The following is a 19,421-nucleotide window of genomic DNA, read 5'->3' as shown; positions in this document are numbered from 1 at the left end:
CCCTCTCGGGACTTGCGACAGGGGTGTGGCTCATTAACTCAGCCTCCCATGCTCAATCCTCTTGCAAGAGGGAGCAAGCGAGTGAGCAAGTGTGGGAACCAGAGTGAACCAACGCTGGAACTGGCCGGTCGCTCCTCTCTGGTGGGAGCAGGCTCCGTGCAGGCCCTGCATCGGCGGCCAACCAAGGCTCTTTGAGTTCTGCTGTCCTGGGACAGCCAAGCGCCAACCAGCTCAGTGGAGGGTTAGGGTGGCAGCCCTTGCCCTCTTGGCACCCAGGTTCTTGTCTGGCCTCCAGGAAGAATCAGGTCTCACGAATGGCTTGAAGGGCAGTGTCTGTGGAGGATTTTACTGGGCAATGGAAGGGGCTCTCAGCGGGATGGGGAGTTGGAAAGAAGATGGTGCCCAAAGAAGGTGATCTTTCCCTGAAGGCTGGCTGTTTCCAGCCAGGCCCCTCTCCAAAGCTGCACCGGCTGAAGTTAGCCATATCTATCCACAGTCTCTGATGTTCAGTTGCTTCTTTGCTTGCCATTCAATCGCTTGAATCCCTGACGCTTAGCAGCTTGTACCCCTGATGCTCAGCTGCTTGTCTCCTCACTGCTCAGCCGTGTGTATCCCCAGCACTCAGCCACTTGTGTTGCTCTGCCAGCTGAAGTCTTTTTATGGGCACAGGATGAGGCATGGAAGGCCAAAAAGGCATCATTTGGGTGGAAAAACAGGGTCAGCTGTTTTCTCTTAGGGCCGCCGTTCCAGGCTTAAGGGTGGGGTTTAGTCGGGAGCCCAGTCCTTCTGTATCAACACCAAAGACTGCCATAATGGAAGTACCAAAAACCGCTCTAGTAAAATACCAAAGACTGGATGGCTCATAACCGACATTTATTTCTCACAGTTCTAGAGGCTGGGAAGTCCAAGGTGCTGGCAGGTGCAGTGCTTGGTGAGGGCCAGCTTCCTGGTTCAGACTTGGTTCAGGTTTTTGGTTTGTCCTCATATAATGGAAGAGGTAAGGGATCCACCCTCATGATCTAATCACCTCCCAAAGGCCCCATCACCTTGGGGGTTAGAATTTCAACACCAGAATTTGGTGGTACATTCAGACCGTAGCACCTTCATATCTTTGAGACTCCATCAATATACAGTGGAACAAACTTCTATGCCATACCACCTAGTTTATAGGTTACATAACAGTGCATTTTCTAAAAAGTCAAGCTGTAAGTTTTACTTTACTTATGTCTTACTGAAAATGAGACCTTCGTCTTATTAGATATATTTCTTTTCTTAGACATTTTTATTTCATAAGGTCCTTTATAATTTAAAATCATATTTTTGAATGACATGAGGAAAAAGAAGCATGAATGTTCATGGTGTATGAGACCTTCATCTTAATGAGATATATTTCTTTTCTTAGACATTTTTATTTCATAATGCCCCTTACAATTTAAAATCATATTTTTGAATGACATGAAGAAAAAGAAGCACGAATGTTCGTGGTGTTTTTGAGGAGAAACGTTCAAGAGGTGCCGTTGGTAGGAAACCACATGGCCAGGGCGGGCTTTGAGTGCCAGGCTGAGGGGTTTGGAACTCTTCCTTTACAGAAAATCAACCGTCCCCGCTTCTCCTACCTCCCAATCCTTCCCTCCAATAGAGTCTAATGCCTTATTCCTGGATGCTCTGCGGCTTCTGGTTCCAGTTCCCGGTTTCTGTCCCTCACAGTGCCCAGATGTACTCCCTGTTTATGTTTAAGCGAGATTGCAAGGGCTTCCACACCACTTACCAGACAGCTGAGGTCATGAGGCTTAGTGCTAATGAAGAGACAGGAGAAATGAGACAAGATGCATGTACCCAAGGCTGCTGACAACAGGCAGCCAGATGGGAGTTGGCAGCTGAGTCAGAAGTGCACAGGGGCAGGGGAGAGACAGGCGGGGAGCAAAGGCTGAGTCTGAGATTTGAGCCTCAGTCATGTGTGAGCAAGAGGATGCTGTACCCAGAATGGAGAAGTTGGGGGAAGAAGATGTATTTTGGAGAAAGATGATGAGTTTGGTTTCAAAAGGGAAAGCACTTCTCATTTACTGAGAGAGAGCCCACTCCGGGCTGGTTCTATGTTACACACTCTACAGTGTGGGACAATCAAATAAAGTTGCAGCAAGCGGCGGTGATTCAGGACGGTGGCATGAGGGCAGGGGCGGGCGTGGAGGCCTGCCGGGGTAGACAGGATGAGTACACTCACAGAGAAAGAGGGCACGGGGGCCTCGGGCTGAGGACCTGACCTCCAGCTCCATCTCTGTGGCATCTCCAGGGAGGCATAGAGTGCCGAGGAAACACGGAAGATGCAGCAGCCTCAACACCAGGAGTGGGCGGGTGGCTCACACCTGTAATCCAAGTGCTTTGGGAGGCCGAGGTGGGAGGATTGCTTGAGCCCAGGAGTTTGAGACCAGCATGAGCAACGTAGGGAGACCCCCATCTCTACAAAAAATAAAAAACAATTAGCCAAGTGTGGCGGTGCATGCCCGTAGTCCCACCTTCCGGAGAGCGGAGGCAGGAGGATCACTTGAGCCCAGAACTTTGAGACTGCAGTGAGCTATGACGGCACCACTGCCCTCCAGCCTGGGTGACAGACAAAAAACAAAACTCAGCCACAAAAAACAAAACTAGGTGGGGCACAGCCCAGCAAAGTCTCGTTTCTCCTGTCTTCTTCTAAAATACCGAAGACTGGATGGCTTAGCACAGCCTAGCACCAGCAGAAAGGATTTCACAAGGGACCCAGCAGAGCTCAAGGCTGCTGAGTGGGGTGGAAAATCCAAACAGAGAAGAGCATCAGCCTGGGGAGCTCATAGGTTCTGGGAAAAGCGATCCTCCCTCCCACCCACGTTTTGGGGTACTCCACACAGGAGGTTTTTCGTTCCTACAGACATCTATTTTTCTTTTTACAAAGTTAAAATTGTGCTTTACACATTGCAAACTGCTTTTGTTAAACCGAGCATGCTGCTATCTCTACGGCGTCTGGACAGGTCTGGTCTAAGGCAGACACCAAGGGAGGCAAGACAGCCGCACGGGCCCGAGGCTGCCAAGCACAGTGCGGGGCGCCACCTTCCTGGGCTGACCGGGGCCACTTCCTGCCCTGGCCCCTCCCTGCCACCAGCACCCTTTCCCATTCATCACCTGTTCCATCTTAAAGAGTGAACACTTCTGGAAAGGAAGGGGGGTTACATTAAGACGCACAAAAGCACACAGTCATGAAAATCAGAGACAAGGGCTGAAGATAAGGAAACAGGCCCAGTTTCCAGCATTCCCTTCTGTGGCTGCTCCAGAATTTCCCTGTGTTCATCAGTTCCCAATCCCATTCCCATCTGCCTTACCCTGGCTTTAAAAGCAAGCTTTTTCACAAACTATCAAACCTAAAGGGACCCAGGTTTCAAGCAGCTCCCCTAGAACGTTCAATCCAAATGGAAAAGAATTCGTGCCACAAACACAACAGCCCTGCCAGGTAGCTGAGGTCATATTTATTTTACAGATGCATTCAGTTGGTGGTTGGGATAAACAAAAACATAAAATGAAATAAAAGTATCTTACAGATGCAAAACTGGGCTTCTACAATCCCGTAATATTAATAGCTGATATAGCATATAATGTGTAACATTAATATGCAACACATATATTCATAAAGTACAGTCATGTACCTCATAATGACATTTCAGTCAAGGATGGTCCACATAGACAATGAGGGTCCCAAAAGATTACAATGGAACTGAAAAATTTCTATTGCCTAGTGACATCATAGCCATCGTAATGTCATAGAACAATTATGTTTTGTTTTTATAAATTTGGTGTAGCCTAAGTGTATAGTTTTATTTGTTGTTGTTGTTGTTGTTTCTTTTTGTTTTTTTGAGATAGAGTCTCACTCTGTCGCCCAGGCTGGAGTGCAGTGGCGCAATCTCGGCTCACTGCAACTTCTGCCTTCCAGGCTCAAGAGATTCTCCTGCCTTAGCCTCCCGAGTAGCTGGGACTACAGGCATGCGCCACCATGCTGAGCTAATTTTTTGTATTTTTGGTAGAGATGCGGTTTCACCATGTTGCCCAGGCTGGTCTCGGACTCCTGACCTCAGGTGATCCTCCTGCCTCAGCCTCCCAAAGTGCTGGGATTACAGGCGTGAGCCACTGTGCCCAGCCGGTGTATAGTGTTTTTAAAGTCTACAGTAGTGTACAGTAATGTCCTAGGCCTTCACATTCACTCACCACTCACTCACTGACTCACCCAGAGCAGCTTCCGGGCCTTCCCTATACAAGTGTATATTTTTGGTAAGTGGCCTATACAGGTATACCATTTTATATCCTTTATACTGTAATTTTCCTGTACTTTTTCTACATTTAGATATGTTTAGACACACACATACTTAACATTATGCTACAACCACTTACAGTATTCACTGCAGTGACTTGCTGTCCAGGTTTGTAACCTAGGAGCAATGGGCCATACCACAGAGCCCAGGTGTGTAGTAGGCTCTGCCATCTAGGTTTGTGGACGCAAACTCTATAACGTTCACACAGTGATGAAATCACCTAATGATGCCTTTCTCAGAATGTGTCCCTGTCACTAAATGAGACATAACTGTATATACCATATATTCATTTATATATAACACAGATATTGAATGGAAAGTTTAGGATTCAAGCCGAGTGCGGTGGCTCACGCCTGTAATCCCAGCACTCTGGGAGGCCGAGGCGGGCGGATCATGAGGTCAGGAGATCGAGACCATCCTGGCTGACATGGTGAAACCCCGTCTCTACTAAAGAATATAAAAAGTTAGCCGGGTGTGGTGGTGGCGCCTGTAGTCCCAGCTAATCAGGAGGCTGAGGCAGGAGAATGGCGTGAACCCGGGAGGTAGGGCTTCCAGTGAGCCAATATCGCACCACTTCACTCCAGCCTGGGCGACAGAGCGAGACTCTGTCTCAAAAAAAAAAAAAAGACAGGAAGTTTAGGATTCGGGCTAGCTCGAAAGATCCTACCTGGCCAGGTGCAGTGGCGCACGCCCGTAATCCTAGCACTTTGGGAGGCTAAAGTGGGCAGATCACTTGAGCCCAGGAGTTTGAGACCAGCCTAGGAAACATAGTGAGACCCTGTCTCTATAAAACATTTAAAAAAAATTAGCTGAGCCTGGTTGCCTGTGGTCCCAGCTACTTGGGAGGCTGAGGTGGGAGGCTCACTTGAGCCCAGGAGGTCAAGGCTGCAGTGCGCCATGATTTTGCCACTGCAGTCCAGATTGTGTGATGAAGAAAGACTCCGTGCCAAGGGGGAAAAAGAAATCCTATCCATTGGTTACATTAAAGACAACAATAAGTGAGAGGGTTTCACGGAGATTGGAAGCTGAAGCCCACACGCTAGATATGGCCAGAAAACGTGTTCTGTGTAGTCCCTCAACTACTTTAAACTGGGAAAATTAACATTAGGCTCAGAACTTCAATTGCTTCTGAAAAAAGCAGATGCGACTACTCTGGGCTTCCATCCCAGGAGGTGAGAATTTGGCCGGAGCTGTGTAGCAGCTGCTCATCCATCACTCACCTCCACGACTCCCTACTGCCTGACTGACCTGGGGACTAAACTGAGTTGTCATTTGCCATTGTGATCAAGCTGGCAATGTCCTTACCCCAGCTCTCCTCGCTTGTCTTGATGACCTGTCTGCACCCACAGGCCTTTATCAACCTTGATGAAATGCAACGTGCTTTCCAGGAGCCTTCATTCTTGAACAACTGGAAAATCCTTCCACTGAAGTAACAAAGCCGTAAACAAAATGCTAAGGGTCAGACATCAGTGAATCCTCAAGGAAACTAATTTTTTTCTGGGGTTGCCCTAGTGTTCCTAATCGAATCCATGTAAATAACTGCCTATTCAGCATACTCTAAAATTCAACCCAAAAACTAGGCATATTTTTGATGTGGAAAGTAAATGTGTTTGTATTCTCTTTAAGTCATTTAACTTAAGGCAAATGCAGAAGGTGATCCTTGGATAGTAAAAACTTCTCCTTCTCCTGCTTACAAGTTTCAGAACCACCCAAAAAGCTGTAACAGTTTTGGGAGAGGTGGTTATTTTGCAAAATGTGCTTTTTGTTTCTTGGCCTATGTGTAGGGCCATTTAGGGAGAAGCCATGTTTGCACAGTAAGTTTTTGTGTGTGTGTGGAAAGTTGTTTTTGCAAAAGACACACGTTCAGTGTTTTCACATTACTGCATCCCTGTTGACAACAAGATGAAATGTCATTAAAAGGTGAAGGTTACCAACTGCAACTGACAAGCTGGGAGCTTCGATGTTGAAGTGGACAAATCTTAAAAAAGACTAGTATGAACGTTGCACGGTTCAAGTTACTGCTACAGACAGCGTCTTTTTCTTCTGCAAGATTCAAGAAGATTCTACTGAAGCTATTTTTCCTCTTCCCTGGCAGATGAAGGGGAGATCTGGGGAACTACTTTTCCTCTCCATTTCTCCTTTGATCATTCACTCATGTACAGATACATTAGTTAATTTTAAAACATTAATTAGGCACTAATGGGTCAGGCCTCATCAACACTTTGTTCTGGGCATAGATAGCGTAAGACACAGGAGGAGAGGAAAAGGAAATGAGTCATGTGAAATGGCTGAAAAGTAACATGCAAATTCCGAGCCACCTCTCAGTAGAGGCCTGACATGGGCTGTAGCCCGTGGGCAGGCCCGTGCCATGTAGCCCGCACCCTGGACTGGGCCCTAGGCGCAGCCTCACCTCAGCTGCTTCCTTCCTCCCTCACTGCACCCATCTCCCTGTCTCCTCCACCTCCAGGCCCTTTGGGTGCAGTGGAAATACTTGGGACATTGAGTTCCAGTCTCTGCTGGCTCTTAGCCACGACGTGACCTTGGCCAGGTCACTCTACTGGCCTGGATGGTGGTTTCTTTTTATGTGAAAAAAGGCACTTGACTCTAGATGCTTTCAGATCCCTCCTGTGTCTGAGTCCTAAATCATAGGCTTATGGTGCTGGTAGATTTTTCAGCTCTGATGTTGAATTTAGTTCGTGGCACTCTCTAAAAGGAGCTGGCATATTAAAAATTAATATTGAAAGCTTTCTACAATTTCGTTTAGTTTCTGTAAAGCTCCTAGAACTCCTTTTATACTTTTTTTGAGACAGGGTCTTGCTCTGTTGCCCAGGGTGGAGTGCAGTGGCGTGATCATGGCTCACTGCAGCTTTGACCTCCTAGGCTCAAGCAATCCTCCCACCTCAACCTCCCAAGTAGCTGAGACCACAGGCTCATGCCACCATGCCTGGCTAATTTTAAATTTTTTTGTAGGAGTGGGGTCTCACTACGTTGCCCAGGCTGATCTTGAACCCCTGGGCTCAAGCAATCTGCCTCCCTAGGCCTCCCAAAGGGCTGGGATTACAGATGTGAGCCACCATGCCCTGCCTTCCTTTCTACCTTTGCAGTGGTTGGAGGGTGGCCAGCATCTTAATTAAGTGCATAGACTTCAGCACATTTCCTGGGCTGACTCCCAGCTCAGCTACTTCCTAGTTGTGTGAACTTCAGTAAGTTATTTAATTTCTCTTGCCTCATTTTCCTCACCTATAAAACAGGCAAAATGAGAGTCCCAACTTCTCAGGGCTGTAGGGAAGATCAAATTAATTAATATGTATTAATATTCTTAGTGTGATGCCTGGTAGAGTATACATGCTTTGGAAATACTAGCTGCTTTTACTATTATATCATTCTTATCTATAATTATAGAAATATAGCAGAGGTGTCAAGAGTGGTTAGGAATACTAAGCTGGCCAAGACAAAGGGATGCTCAGTGGGATGTAGCCAGTTATGGGGAAGACCATAATTTACGATTTATCCATTAGACCCCTTTTTCTTTTCTTTCTTTTTTTTTTTTTTTTTTTTTTTTTTTTGGCAAAGTCTTTCTCTGGCATCCAGGCTGGAGTTGGAGTGCAGTGGCACGATCACAGTTCACTGCAGCCTCTACCTTCTGGGCTCAAGCAGGGCTCCTCCACCTCAGCCTCCCAAGTATCTGGAACCACAGGTATGTGCCACCACGCCCAGCTAATATTTTTCTTTTTATGTAAAGTTGGGGGTCTCCCTATATTTCCCAAACTGGTCTGGAACTCTTGGGCTCAAGTGATCCTCCTGCCTCAGGTTCCCAAAGTGCTGGGCTTACAGGCACGAGTCACTGTGCCCAGCCCCAGCGTTTCTTAAAAACAAAACCAGAGAGCCTTAGTCCTCCCTGCAAATGCATAGCCCAAGCCCATCCCCACACATTCAACCTTGACAAACGGCCATGTGGACTTTAGCCAATACTGTTCCACTGAAATGACTCTCAGGGAAGTGACCAGTGGCCGAGTTGGTAAACGCCATGGCTTCTGCTCAGCCATCATCTCTCTCCATCTTGCTGGTGCCCGCTGATTCTCTCAAGTTCTGGGGCTCACTGCCCACTCCTGCCAGAGGGCAGCATCCCCGTGTCTCTTACCAACACAGATTCAGCAGAGCCAGCACTGAAGTAGCCGAGCTCCCAAGCATCTTCGCCTCAATCCCTGCTCTGGCTTGGAATCTACCATCAGCCCCACCTGCGCTCCCAACCGCAGTGCCTCCGGTGGCCTCCTCCTCTCACCATCCTCTCAGCAGCCCCAAGTCAGGACTGATTCGCTCTTGCTCAGAGGACCCACCCTTCCTCCCCTGCCCACTGTTCGTGCTGTCGCCAGGAAGATCTCCTGACCCAGCTCTGACCAAGTTACACTAAAACATGCCCCCTGCCACCACCGCATCCATTAAAGGCAGGCCACACTTTCTATGCTTGTCCTTGTGCTTCCCACCTCCCCCCTCAAAAAAACAAAACAAACTGAGCCCAATCCCAGCCTTTCTGTTTTTATTAGAAAAATCTGGCATATAAACCTCGTTTCTTGCGTATCTACCTGCCCTTACCGTTCACCCCAGACACAATGAAGAGCCGTGTTCAGCTGTGGGCACCACACAGTGTCGGTGCCCGGCACAAGGAAGGCACTCAGAAAATATTTAACAGGAAAGGAATATGATGTATAATCAAATAGTGACTATGGGAAGTACTAAAATCTATGAGGAAAAAGCTTCCCAAATATTTGTTCTTCTCTGCAGAGGCCGAGGTGATGGTTTTTCCTTTAGTGCTTAGAAGATGAAGAAATTGGCGTATGTACTTTCATTGCAAGATTGAAGCTTCCATTTGAAATGAGAAATTATTTCAGGTTGCTGGACAGAGGATACTTTCATAATTATGAAAACATTTGAGAGATACTCGAGTGGAATGTCCTTTTATAGGAGGATGATGAAACAGTAACACAGACCATTAGATGATGGGGGGAGCTAATGTTCTTTTTTTTACTCTTATCAGATTTTTCTAATAAAAACCCAATTCTCATTTAAGGACAGTTCTTTTGGGTACTTTCCCAATACAACTCCAATTTATTTTTCCATTAGCTGGGAGCAGCTTTTATATATTTTTTCATTAGAAGCCCATGATGGCAAATTCACATCTGGCTGGAAGTTTCAGAGTCCAACTCTTCAATACTTCTTAATATCACCTTCTTTGTTAATGCTGAATGGCAACATAAATGTGGCCAGTGAGATAGGATTCAGGTTAGAAAATTAGAAAAATGATTAAAACATAGTATCACACAGGTAGTGCCAGTGAATTCTGAAATTAGTAGTGCCAGTGAATCCTGAAATTAAAGAGGATTTGTGTGATTTTGGTCATTTGGTAGTATTTTGGCTTTTGGTAAAATAAATGGAACAGAAAAATTAGAATCATGATTACTAGAAGGAAATCATTTTTGTCCTCTACATGATGATTTTAGAATCTGTATGGAAAAGTCAGTCACGCATTTATCCTTACTGGATCTCTTGCTGCCTTCATGAGATCTGGAAGTTTGTTTATTCAAACTTCCATCCATGCCCAGTTGTCTTAAACGAAAATAAGTCTAATTACCTACTACTTTCTTCAACTTAGAGTGACAGGAGAAGGAATAACAGAGCCTATAACATAAACCATGGATAATGTGAAAAGCACATGTATGTCTTTTATTCTAGAATGTTTGATTGTTTGCATTTGAATTCACATATGTGATATTGTTAAGTGGTCACAGTCCTTCATAAAAAACAAGAGTCTTGTTTTGAGGATGTGACACTCCTCCTCAACTCCCTGGCCCCTCTGCTCTGCCCTGTCCACGGTGTTATATGATGGTAAGTCCAGACAAGCAGGAATCCAAGCAGGAAGGTCCTGCAGCCTCATGGCTGAATTCCAGTCTGTCCATCCTTCCCGCCAGCAGTGGACACTCCCACTGTCCCACAGAAACTGCCTCCCTGGTGTCTCATCCCCTCAGTTGGCTTCTCCGTCTCTGCTACTTCTGCCTGTTCACTGACTCACGCATTCTCCCTCCACTTTCCTCTCTGCCTTTTGGCTTCCTCTTGGTTTACTCCTGGCTCCTGCCTGCTCCATCTTCTGTGTTTCTGCTTCTACCTTGGATGAGGTAGAATGAGACTGCATGCCTCTATGTAAAAGGCCTTCCAAGAAGAGATTTGAAGAGTTCTTTTGGTCTCAGTCCCTGAAATCATCCCTGTGGGGCAGGGCCCAAGTGCTAGGGCCCTGGGTTCCAGCTAGCCCTCTTTGTGCTAGCATCCCATTTGTGTGAATCAAACTTCTGATTGCCTGTTTGTGTATAATTCAGTTAGTATCAGGAAAATGATACTCAATAAATGTGCTTGTCTTGTGTGCAAAAGCTTCAGCTAACATGGAGTCCTTATGAAGAAGACCAGCAGGACAAAGGTGTTCGGTGATACAGCAACGGTTCAATTGCTGGAGGAAGTCAACACTGAGGAAAGCCTACGGGCTGGCTGGAAGATGGCCCAAGGCTATGAGCCATCCTGGGGGCCCAGAGGAGAAGGAATGGAAGTGCTCCTGGCTCAAGACTTGAGTTCCTCTAGAGTGAGGGCTGTGGGGTGTAACTCAACTGTGTGTTCAGCTTTCTTGCACCTCTCTTAACTTTGTTCTCTTGCTCCCTCACCTGGGAAGACCCTGCTGACATCCCCCTCATCTCCAGGATAAGATATGAATGTTGCTCTTCCATCCCATTCTGTACAGAACCAGAGGCAACTTACTTCCATAACATGTATCTTTAATAAGCATTTGTTAAGTACACAAAACAAATGGCTGGCAAAAAGTTTTTAAGGAATTTTTGAGGCCGGGCACAGTGGCTCACGCCTGCAATTCCAGCACTTTGGGAGGCTGAGGCAGGTGGATTGCTTGAGCTCAGGAATTTCAGACCAGCCTGGGCAACATGGTGAAACCTCGTCACTACTAAAATGTAAAATAAAAATTAGCCAGGTATGGTGGCAAGCATCTGTAGTCTCAGCTCCTTGGTGGGGCAGGAGGATCGCTTGAGCCCAAGAAGTTGAGGTTGCACTGAGGCCCGATTGTGCCACTGCACTCCAGCCTGGGTGACTGAGCGAGACCCTGTTTCAAAAAAAGAAAAAGAAGGCCGGGCGCGGTGGCTCAAGCCTGTAATTCCAGCACTTTGGGAGGCCGAGACGGGCGGATCACGAGGTCAGGAGATCGAGACCATCCTGGCTAACACGGTGAAACCCCGTCTCTACTAAAAATAAAAAAAAATAAAAAATAAAAAAAAATAGCCGGGCGACGTGGCGGGCGCCTATACTCCCAGCTACTCGGGAGGCTGAGGCAGGAGAATGGCGTGAACCCGGGAGGCGGAGCTTGCCGTGAGCTGAGATCCGGCCACTGCACTCCAGCCTGGGCGGCAGAGCGAGACTCCGTCTCAAAAAAAAAAAAAAAAAAAAAAAAGAAAAGAAAAAGAATTTGTTAAAATTAGGTTTTCAGTGTTACAGTGCACTTTGTGGATATGATCTTGGAATGTGTTATTGATGCTTCCATGAATGAATATTTTATTTTTGGAAGGCATTGTTGATTTTTGATTTCTTATGCTGTCTCTGTCTTCCCAGACAGATGCTTCCCTTATATAGATGCTGACTTGAACAAGTCTATTGAATGGAGGCTTCAGAATTCCAGAAGGTTCTTTTCTCTAAAGAGACACCTTAGTTTTTACTATAGTCCATTTCTGAAGCAACATGGCATTTTCAATTGCCTCTGAGACACTAATACTAGCACATTTGGTCATGTATTGAAGACAGCTCTCTTTCCCTGCTCTCCTTTATCCCATCTTAAGCCTTATGAATTTAATCCTAGACCAATGTACAATTTCAGGTAGGAAGCAAAACCAAGGCAAGGAGCAAATATTTACTAAGGGTCTCTAGTAGAGGTATGTAGACTGGGTATATCGTAGCAGCTCAGGATTTTTTTTTTTTTTTTTTTTTTTGAGGCAGTCTCTCTCTGTCACCTAGGCTAGAGTGTAATGGCACGATCTCAGCTCACTGCAACTGCCACCTCCCGGGTTCAAGTGATTCTCCTGCCAAAGCCTCCTGAGTAGCTGGGATTATAGGCACCTGCCATCATGCCCAGCTAATTTTTGTATTTTTGTAGAGACAGGGTTTCACCATGTTGGCCAGGCTGGTCTTGAACTCCTGACCTCTGCCTCAGCCTCCCAAAGTGCTGGGATTACAGGTGTGAGCCACCATGCCCGGCCCATCAGTAAATATTTTTTTGATGATCACAAGACCCATTGTGTTTTTCATTCAGGTGAAAATATTACACAGCAACTCCCTAGCTGCTGTCAGTGACATCAGACTTCCTCTGCTCAATTTGTCCTTTTTTCAGACTCATCTTTGAATATTTTTGTTATATGTTGCTTCTCCGTTCAGAAATGTTCAGTGCTTTCCTCTTATCCAAGCCTGAGGTGCAAACCCTACTGCACAGCTTCCATGGTGTGACACATTTCCCATGATGCCTCTGTTCACACCGTCCGTCTTGGTCAGGCTATCCTGCCCAGGTGCCAGGAACACTAAGTGTGCACCACCCTGTTTGTGACCTTGCAGGTGTGATCCTTCTGTTATCATGTGTATTTCCTTTTTCTCTGCACATGTCCAAATCCGACATCTGTTCTTCAAGGCTCTGATCAAGTCTGTTCTCTCCCACAAAGTCCTCCTCCATTCTATCAATGACCATTTGCAGAATGGCTCCCAGGTGCCTGGGATATATTGATGACTAAGACAGTCTCTGCCCTCAAGAGCTGGGTGAATGAGGCAAATACATTAGCAGATGATGACAGTGGTGCTGCCAAGCCTTTTTCACTTAATAAAACACAGAGAAAATGAAAATATTCACCATGGCACCCTGGGCTGCTTGTAGCTGGCTCCAGGTCCCACTCAGCACCCAGACACTCCAAAGGCTGAGAAGCTCTCAGGCTTGCCTTCCTCTAACCTACTTGTGGCAGACCGGCTTGGGAACTCAGAGTGAGTGAGGCTACATGCTCTGATAGGAGTAGGGACAGTGCAGCTGGTGCCTTTCCCAGGCATGTGGGTAAGGGGAGGCTTCCTAGGCAGGTGGCTTCCAGCTGAGTCTTGAAGGATGTTAGCTAGCCAAGGAGGCAGTGGGATGGACATGGGAGTGGGTCTGCCAGAGGCAGCTGCGTGCCTCACGGTATGGAAGGGGGAATGGCTCAGCTTGAGGGCCAGAGGTTAGAGGCGAGCAGGCATGAGAAGAGGCGGGTCTTGGGTGTTCCTCCAACCAGAGTGTGAACTCCCTGAGGGCCAAGACCACATTTTACAATTCTATGTCTTTCAGACAGCTGATCACGTGATGGGAGCTCAACACAGAGGCATTTTTTGATAGAGCAGTCTCTCTTTACCAGTGACACTGTCCTCATGGCTGCCATGAGACACATGAACAGTCTCTTAAGAACAATGTAAATAAGAGAGGTATAAATCCCACTTGACCTGGAAGATCTGAGAGGCTTATAGTTCTTGATTCCCTCATGTTTCCAGGTCTAGCTTCTGGTTTGGCTTGAAATGATGCCTAATATGTTTTTGTTTTTTTGAGACAGAATTTTGCTCTTGTTGCCCAGGCTGGAGTGCAATGGTGCAATCTTGGCTCACTGCAGCTTCCACCTCCCAGGTTCAAACGATTCTCTTGACTCAGCCTCCTGAGTAGCTGGGATTACAGGCGCGTGCCACCACGCCCAGTTAATTATGTCTTTTTAGTAGAGATGGGGTTTCACCATGTTGGCCAGGCTGTTCTCAAACTCCTGACCTCAAGTGACCTGCCTGCCTTAGCCTCCCAAAGTGCTGGGATTACAGGCATGGGCCACTGTGCCTGGCTCCCTCCACCTTTTTTTCTTGACTGGAGTCTGGCTTGTAGGGATATGGTCAGTTGCCCTAAAAGAGGATAAAGAAACATCCGAGGCCATGACAAGGTATAGACTCTGTTGTCCAGATACCCATAACTCCAACAATTGGCAGTCATGGTACTGGATGTCTGATGTGAATCAAGATTTTTATTCTCTTTGAAACGTATTGATAGAGTAGCACAGCTGAATTGCTCGAATTGGTTTTATGCATGGGTGGATTTCAGATACAGGGCTATTCATCCAGTATCTTTTACAAGTACCAAATTTATAAAAGAAGAAAAAGAAAAGAAAAAAAATCTCCAAAGCTCTGTAATTGTCTGGCACACAATTCTCTTCCACTGTGTCTTCTGAGTATACATCGAATATAATGAAAATAAGTGAGTCAGCTTGAACGGTGTAGCTACCTCCCTTACAAGGTAGGGGTGATCCCTTCAAGCTTTCTAAACCATCTTGACAGAGACTTTTGCTGCCACTCTGCATTGTGGTTTGTTCTAACAATGCATGCAGGGGAGACTGTCCCCACTAAGACAGGTTGGATCCTCTAGAGTTTTCTGTAAAAATTTTAGGAATGCCTTGTGTACATTATGTAAATACCAACAGCCACAACACTTAAGCATGGTAAAGACTTACAATTTCATAATTATGTAGCCACACAACCTGACATTTGTATGAGTCACTTGATAGATCTTCCCCAGGGGTGTGAAAGTGAAATAGAAGAGGTATCTTTCAAGGGTTCTCTCTTTGAGCAAAGGTTTTGGGGGAAGAATAAAAATTTAAAAATAAGAATAATTTTGCTGGGCACAGTGGCTCACACCTGTAATCTCAGCACTCTGGGAGGCCAAGGTGGGCATACCACTTGAACTCAGGAGTTCAAGACAAGCCTGGGCAACGTGACAAAACCCCATCTTTACAAAAAATACAACAGTTAGCTGAGCATGGTGGTGTGTGCCTGTAGTCCCAGCTACTTGGGAGGCTGAGGCAAGAGAATCACTGAACCTGGGATGTGGAGATTGCAGTGAGCCGAGATCACACCACTGCACTCCAGCCTGGGTGATGGGAGTGAAACCCTGTCTCAAAACAAATAAATAAATAAATTAAATAAAATAAATAATAATAATTCAGTTCTGTTAGAAATCTAAGGTCTTTCATCTGGATGAAACTTAACATCCACCTAGAGTTGAATATTAAACACAGTATTTGCATTTTCTCTCCTTAATTTCTTGGGCCTCCCTGATTATACAACAGAAATAGTTTGTATGCTGTGTCTGAAACACTCTGCATCTAACAAAGAGTTAATAGATTCTATACTGTTCACCCTGGTCCAGTTTATCTAGTTTCTAGTGATTGAGTGTGCTGTTGATTGATTACAATTGAGAGTTCTCCTACCATTTGTGCATATACCATTTTAAAAAGCCAGGGAGGTCCGGGCGCAGTGGCTCACACCCGTAATCTCATCACTTTGGGAGGCCGAAGTAGGCAGATCACCTGAGGTCGGGAGTTTGAGACCAGCCTGACCAACATGGAGAAACCCCATCTCGACTAAAAGTACAAAATTAGCTGGACATGGTGGTGCACGCCTGTAATCCCAGCTACTTGGGAGGCTGAGGCAGGAGAATCGCTTGAACCCGGGAGGCAGAGGTTGCAGTGAGCCGAGACTGTGCCATTGCACTCCAGCCTGGGCAACAGGAGCAAAACTCCATCTCAAAAAAACATGATAAATAAAAATAAAAAAAGTTTAAAAGCCAGGGAGAGCCTCCTGATGTGATGATTCCTCTAGAAGGTCGGGGGAAGAATCTCACTAGAGCTAGTGGCCAAGAAGCCAGAAAACACAATCTTTATAAATATTCATAAATAATGCAAGCTTGATTGTTAATGCATGGAGGGGGCTGGGGTAGAAAAGAAAACTAGAGATTATGTGCTTGAATTCTTAGAAGCTGACTGCTATAGGCATGGCCCCGCCAACAGCCATTTACCATGAAAGAGATAAAAGGAAAAGATTCACTTCCTGTACTCTGCTTTTAGCACAGATATCACTTCCAGGAAGCCTTCCTTGCCCCGAGATGGCTCAATCCTATCGAGTGTCCCAGCACTGTGTGTCTGCAGCACTGTACTGTGGTTTAATTACTTAGCCACTTCTTTCACCGTGAGCACTCTGTGGTTAGATAACAGCTGCCTCTGTAATCATAGGCACTCAGAAAAAGTTTGTGGAACAGTGAAAATGTGTGTGGAAAGGAAAACAGCCTCAAGGTAGAAGCTTTGTTGGGGACAGACTATAAAATGGTCAAGTTCTGGCAGAACCTCCTGGGTACAATTCCACTGAGTATTCAATAAAGGCAGAAACAGAAACTGTAGAAGTAGAGAAGAAATAAAAAGGAAGTGATAGAGGAGGAGAATCATCATCCACAATATTAAAAAGAGAAAAAGACATGGAATGGGATTCAGTGGGGTTTGGATGGATTGTCTTTGATTATTAATTAACAGATACTATGGACTAGTTGGAAAATCCAAGATCATAAATTGTGCAAAGTTAACATGAATCATCCACCAATTCTCCCCTATACCTTGGAATCACATATTCTATAGCATTCCAGTTTCTTGGGACAACTCACTGAAACCCAGACTTTCCTGAGCTACAATGTATATGGTTTGAGATAAGTTTAACTGTATCCTCCAAAACCTGCCCTTTTGCTGCCAGTTGAAGCAGCAACAAAGTATCAAAAAAGTCTCCCAGTGAAAGCAGTTGTGTTTTTCCTGTATACTTTTCGTCTTCTGCTGTGTTTCCTCCACTACCCAGAGTCCAGGGGGAATTCCTGCTTTTTATCTGAGTAAGCCCATGGAGTCCATAACTGAAGCTTGTCCTTCCCCCCTTTCCTTTCTCCTCTGGCATATGCCTCTGCTTACAGAATGTCTGTAAATGCTTTCATTTCCTTCCTTCACTAAGAGAAAAAAACTGGAGAAGGTGGAGATAAACATCTTTTTTTTTTTTTTTTGATGGAGTTTCACTCTTACTGGCCATGCTGGAGTGCAATGGTGCCATCTTGGCTCACTACAACCTCCGCCTCCTGGGTTCAAGAGATTCTCCTGCCTCAGCCTCCCAAATAGCTGGGATGATAGGCATGCACCACCATGCCCAGCTAATTTTTCTATTTTTAGTAGAGACAGGGTTTCACCCTGTTGGTCAGGCTGGTCTTGGAGTCCTGGACTTCAGGTGATCTGCCTGCCCGCCTCAGCCTCCCAAAGTGCTGGGATTACAGGAGTAAGCCACCACCACACCTGGCTTTTTTTTTTTTTTTTTTTTTTTTTTTTTTTTTTTTGAGAGAGAGAGAGAGAGAGAGAGAGGGTCTCACTCTGTCACCCAGGCTACAGTGCAGTGGCATGATCATATTTCATTGCAGCCTGGAACTCCTGGGCTCAAGTGATCCTCCCGCCATAGCCTTCCCAGTAGCTGGGACTACAGGTGCATACACACCTGGCTAATTTTTAATTTTTATTTTTTTAAAGACATGGGTCTCACTATGTTTCCCAGGCCAGTCTCAAACTCCAGGGCTCAAGCAATCCTCCTACCTCTGCCTCCCAAAGTGCTGGGATTATGGGCATGAACCACTGTGCCCAGCTGGGAAATATATGTAAAAATATTCATCCACTCAACAAAATTTTGTAACTTGCTGAAGATGTGAGCAGAGAGGTAGTCTGGAGGGGTGATGTAGGGGCTCTGGAGTTAAACAGACCTGGATTTGAACTCTGAATCAAACATTTACTAATAGCCTAAATTACTGGTTGTATCTGTCAAATATCTTAATTTCTCAGGGCCTCAGTTTCTTCCTGAATAAAATAAGGATAACAGCTCCTGTTCCATTTGGTCTTTGGGGTAACTCATGAAAATGGCTTGGGGAGCATTCTCCATGATGTTATCAAATGGCAGTCCTTTCTTCCTCTGTAAGAAGTAGTGTGCTTGTCTGTCATTAAGAGCACCGTAACAGCAAGGCCTAGAATCATCTATTCCTAGGAGATATGTTAGGCAAGTTATAGCCAACAATGTATTAAAAGCTTTACCTTGGAATGGTCTCAGTCTTTACCTCTGTTTACACATCTGGTCATGAATCAAATTGCCAGCTTGCTACTTGGCAATGGCTTTGTCATGGAATACAGGAAACCTGGCTTTCAGGTCCCCAACGTGTGTGTCCGTTTTCATGCTGCTGATAAAGACATACCCAAGAGTGGGCAATGTACAGAGGAGGTTCAATGGAGTTACAGTTCCACACGGCCGGCGAGGCCTCACAATCGTGGCGGAAGGCGAGGAGGAACAAGTCACTTCTTACATGAATGGCGGCAGGCAAAGAGAGAGCATCGGTGCAGCAAAACTCTCTTTTTAAAAACCATCAGATTTTGTGAGACGTATTCACTATCACGAGAACAGCCCGGGAAAGACCCTCCCCATGATTCAATTACCTCCCACCAGGGTCCTCCCAGGACACATGGGAATTGTGGGATTTACAATTCGAGATGAGAGTTGGGTGAGGACACAGCCAAACTGGAAGTAGAGAGAAAACACCCGAAGTAGAGAGAAGAGCTGGCGTTGGATATCATGGCTGTGATCCCCTAAGTTGTGTCCACAGCGCCGGGCGGTGGACAGATCTTTTGGTATGGTTCTCCCCTAAAGGAGTAAGAGACCATGGCAGCGGGAATGTCACGTGTTTCTTCCTGAGGTTTTAAATTAGCCGTCATGGAGAAACCTCACCATGGGAAAGGTGATAACTCCATGCATGTTCTAGCTGATTATTAATTGTTGTTATCTTGAGATAAAAATAAAGGAATATATCGGAGGTGGGGAGGGGCCCCCGTTCTGACTGATGCCTTTTAGAGTTTTCAGTTATTGAAATCACTGTTTTCTGAAAAGAATCTACTTATTCCTTTGGGAGCTTGATAGGAACAAGGCTGCCTTCTTGATCTTTGGCCCCTCAATTCCCTCACATGTCACCCGGGAGGATTGCTGTAAGGATTATTGCAGCAATAAAGTTAACACATCCCTTGTTTTTGAACCGTTACCTGCGGTGTGACCTTGGGCAAGTCCTTTCACCTCTCGGAGTTTCCTCTTATGAAAAATGGAGAATAACTCTAAAACATGAGATATGCA

The 19,421-nt window shown here is 45.8% G+C and overlaps 1 protein-coding gene across 1 annotated transcript in view; it reads left to right on the top strand.

The window, feature by feature from the left end:
• The window catches only part of LOC126934347 (cytochrome c oxidase assembly factor 5), a 521,053-nt gene that overhangs the window by 345,165 nt on the left and 156,467 nt on the right, over positions 1-19,421 (top strand). The gene's annotated exons all lie outside the window — the stretch shown is intronic.

The sequence above is a fragment of the Macaca thibetana genome, chromosome 13 (genome assembly GCF_024542745.1).
Source record: "Macaca thibetana thibetana isolate TM-01 chromosome 13, ASM2454274v1, whole genome shotgun sequence".
Classification (NCBI taxonomy): Eukaryota; Metazoa; Chordata; class Mammalia; order Primates; family Cercopithecidae; genus Macaca; species Macaca thibetana.
Note: the sequence above shows the minus strand (reverse complement) of the source record. Positions and strands in the feature narration are given on the sequence as shown.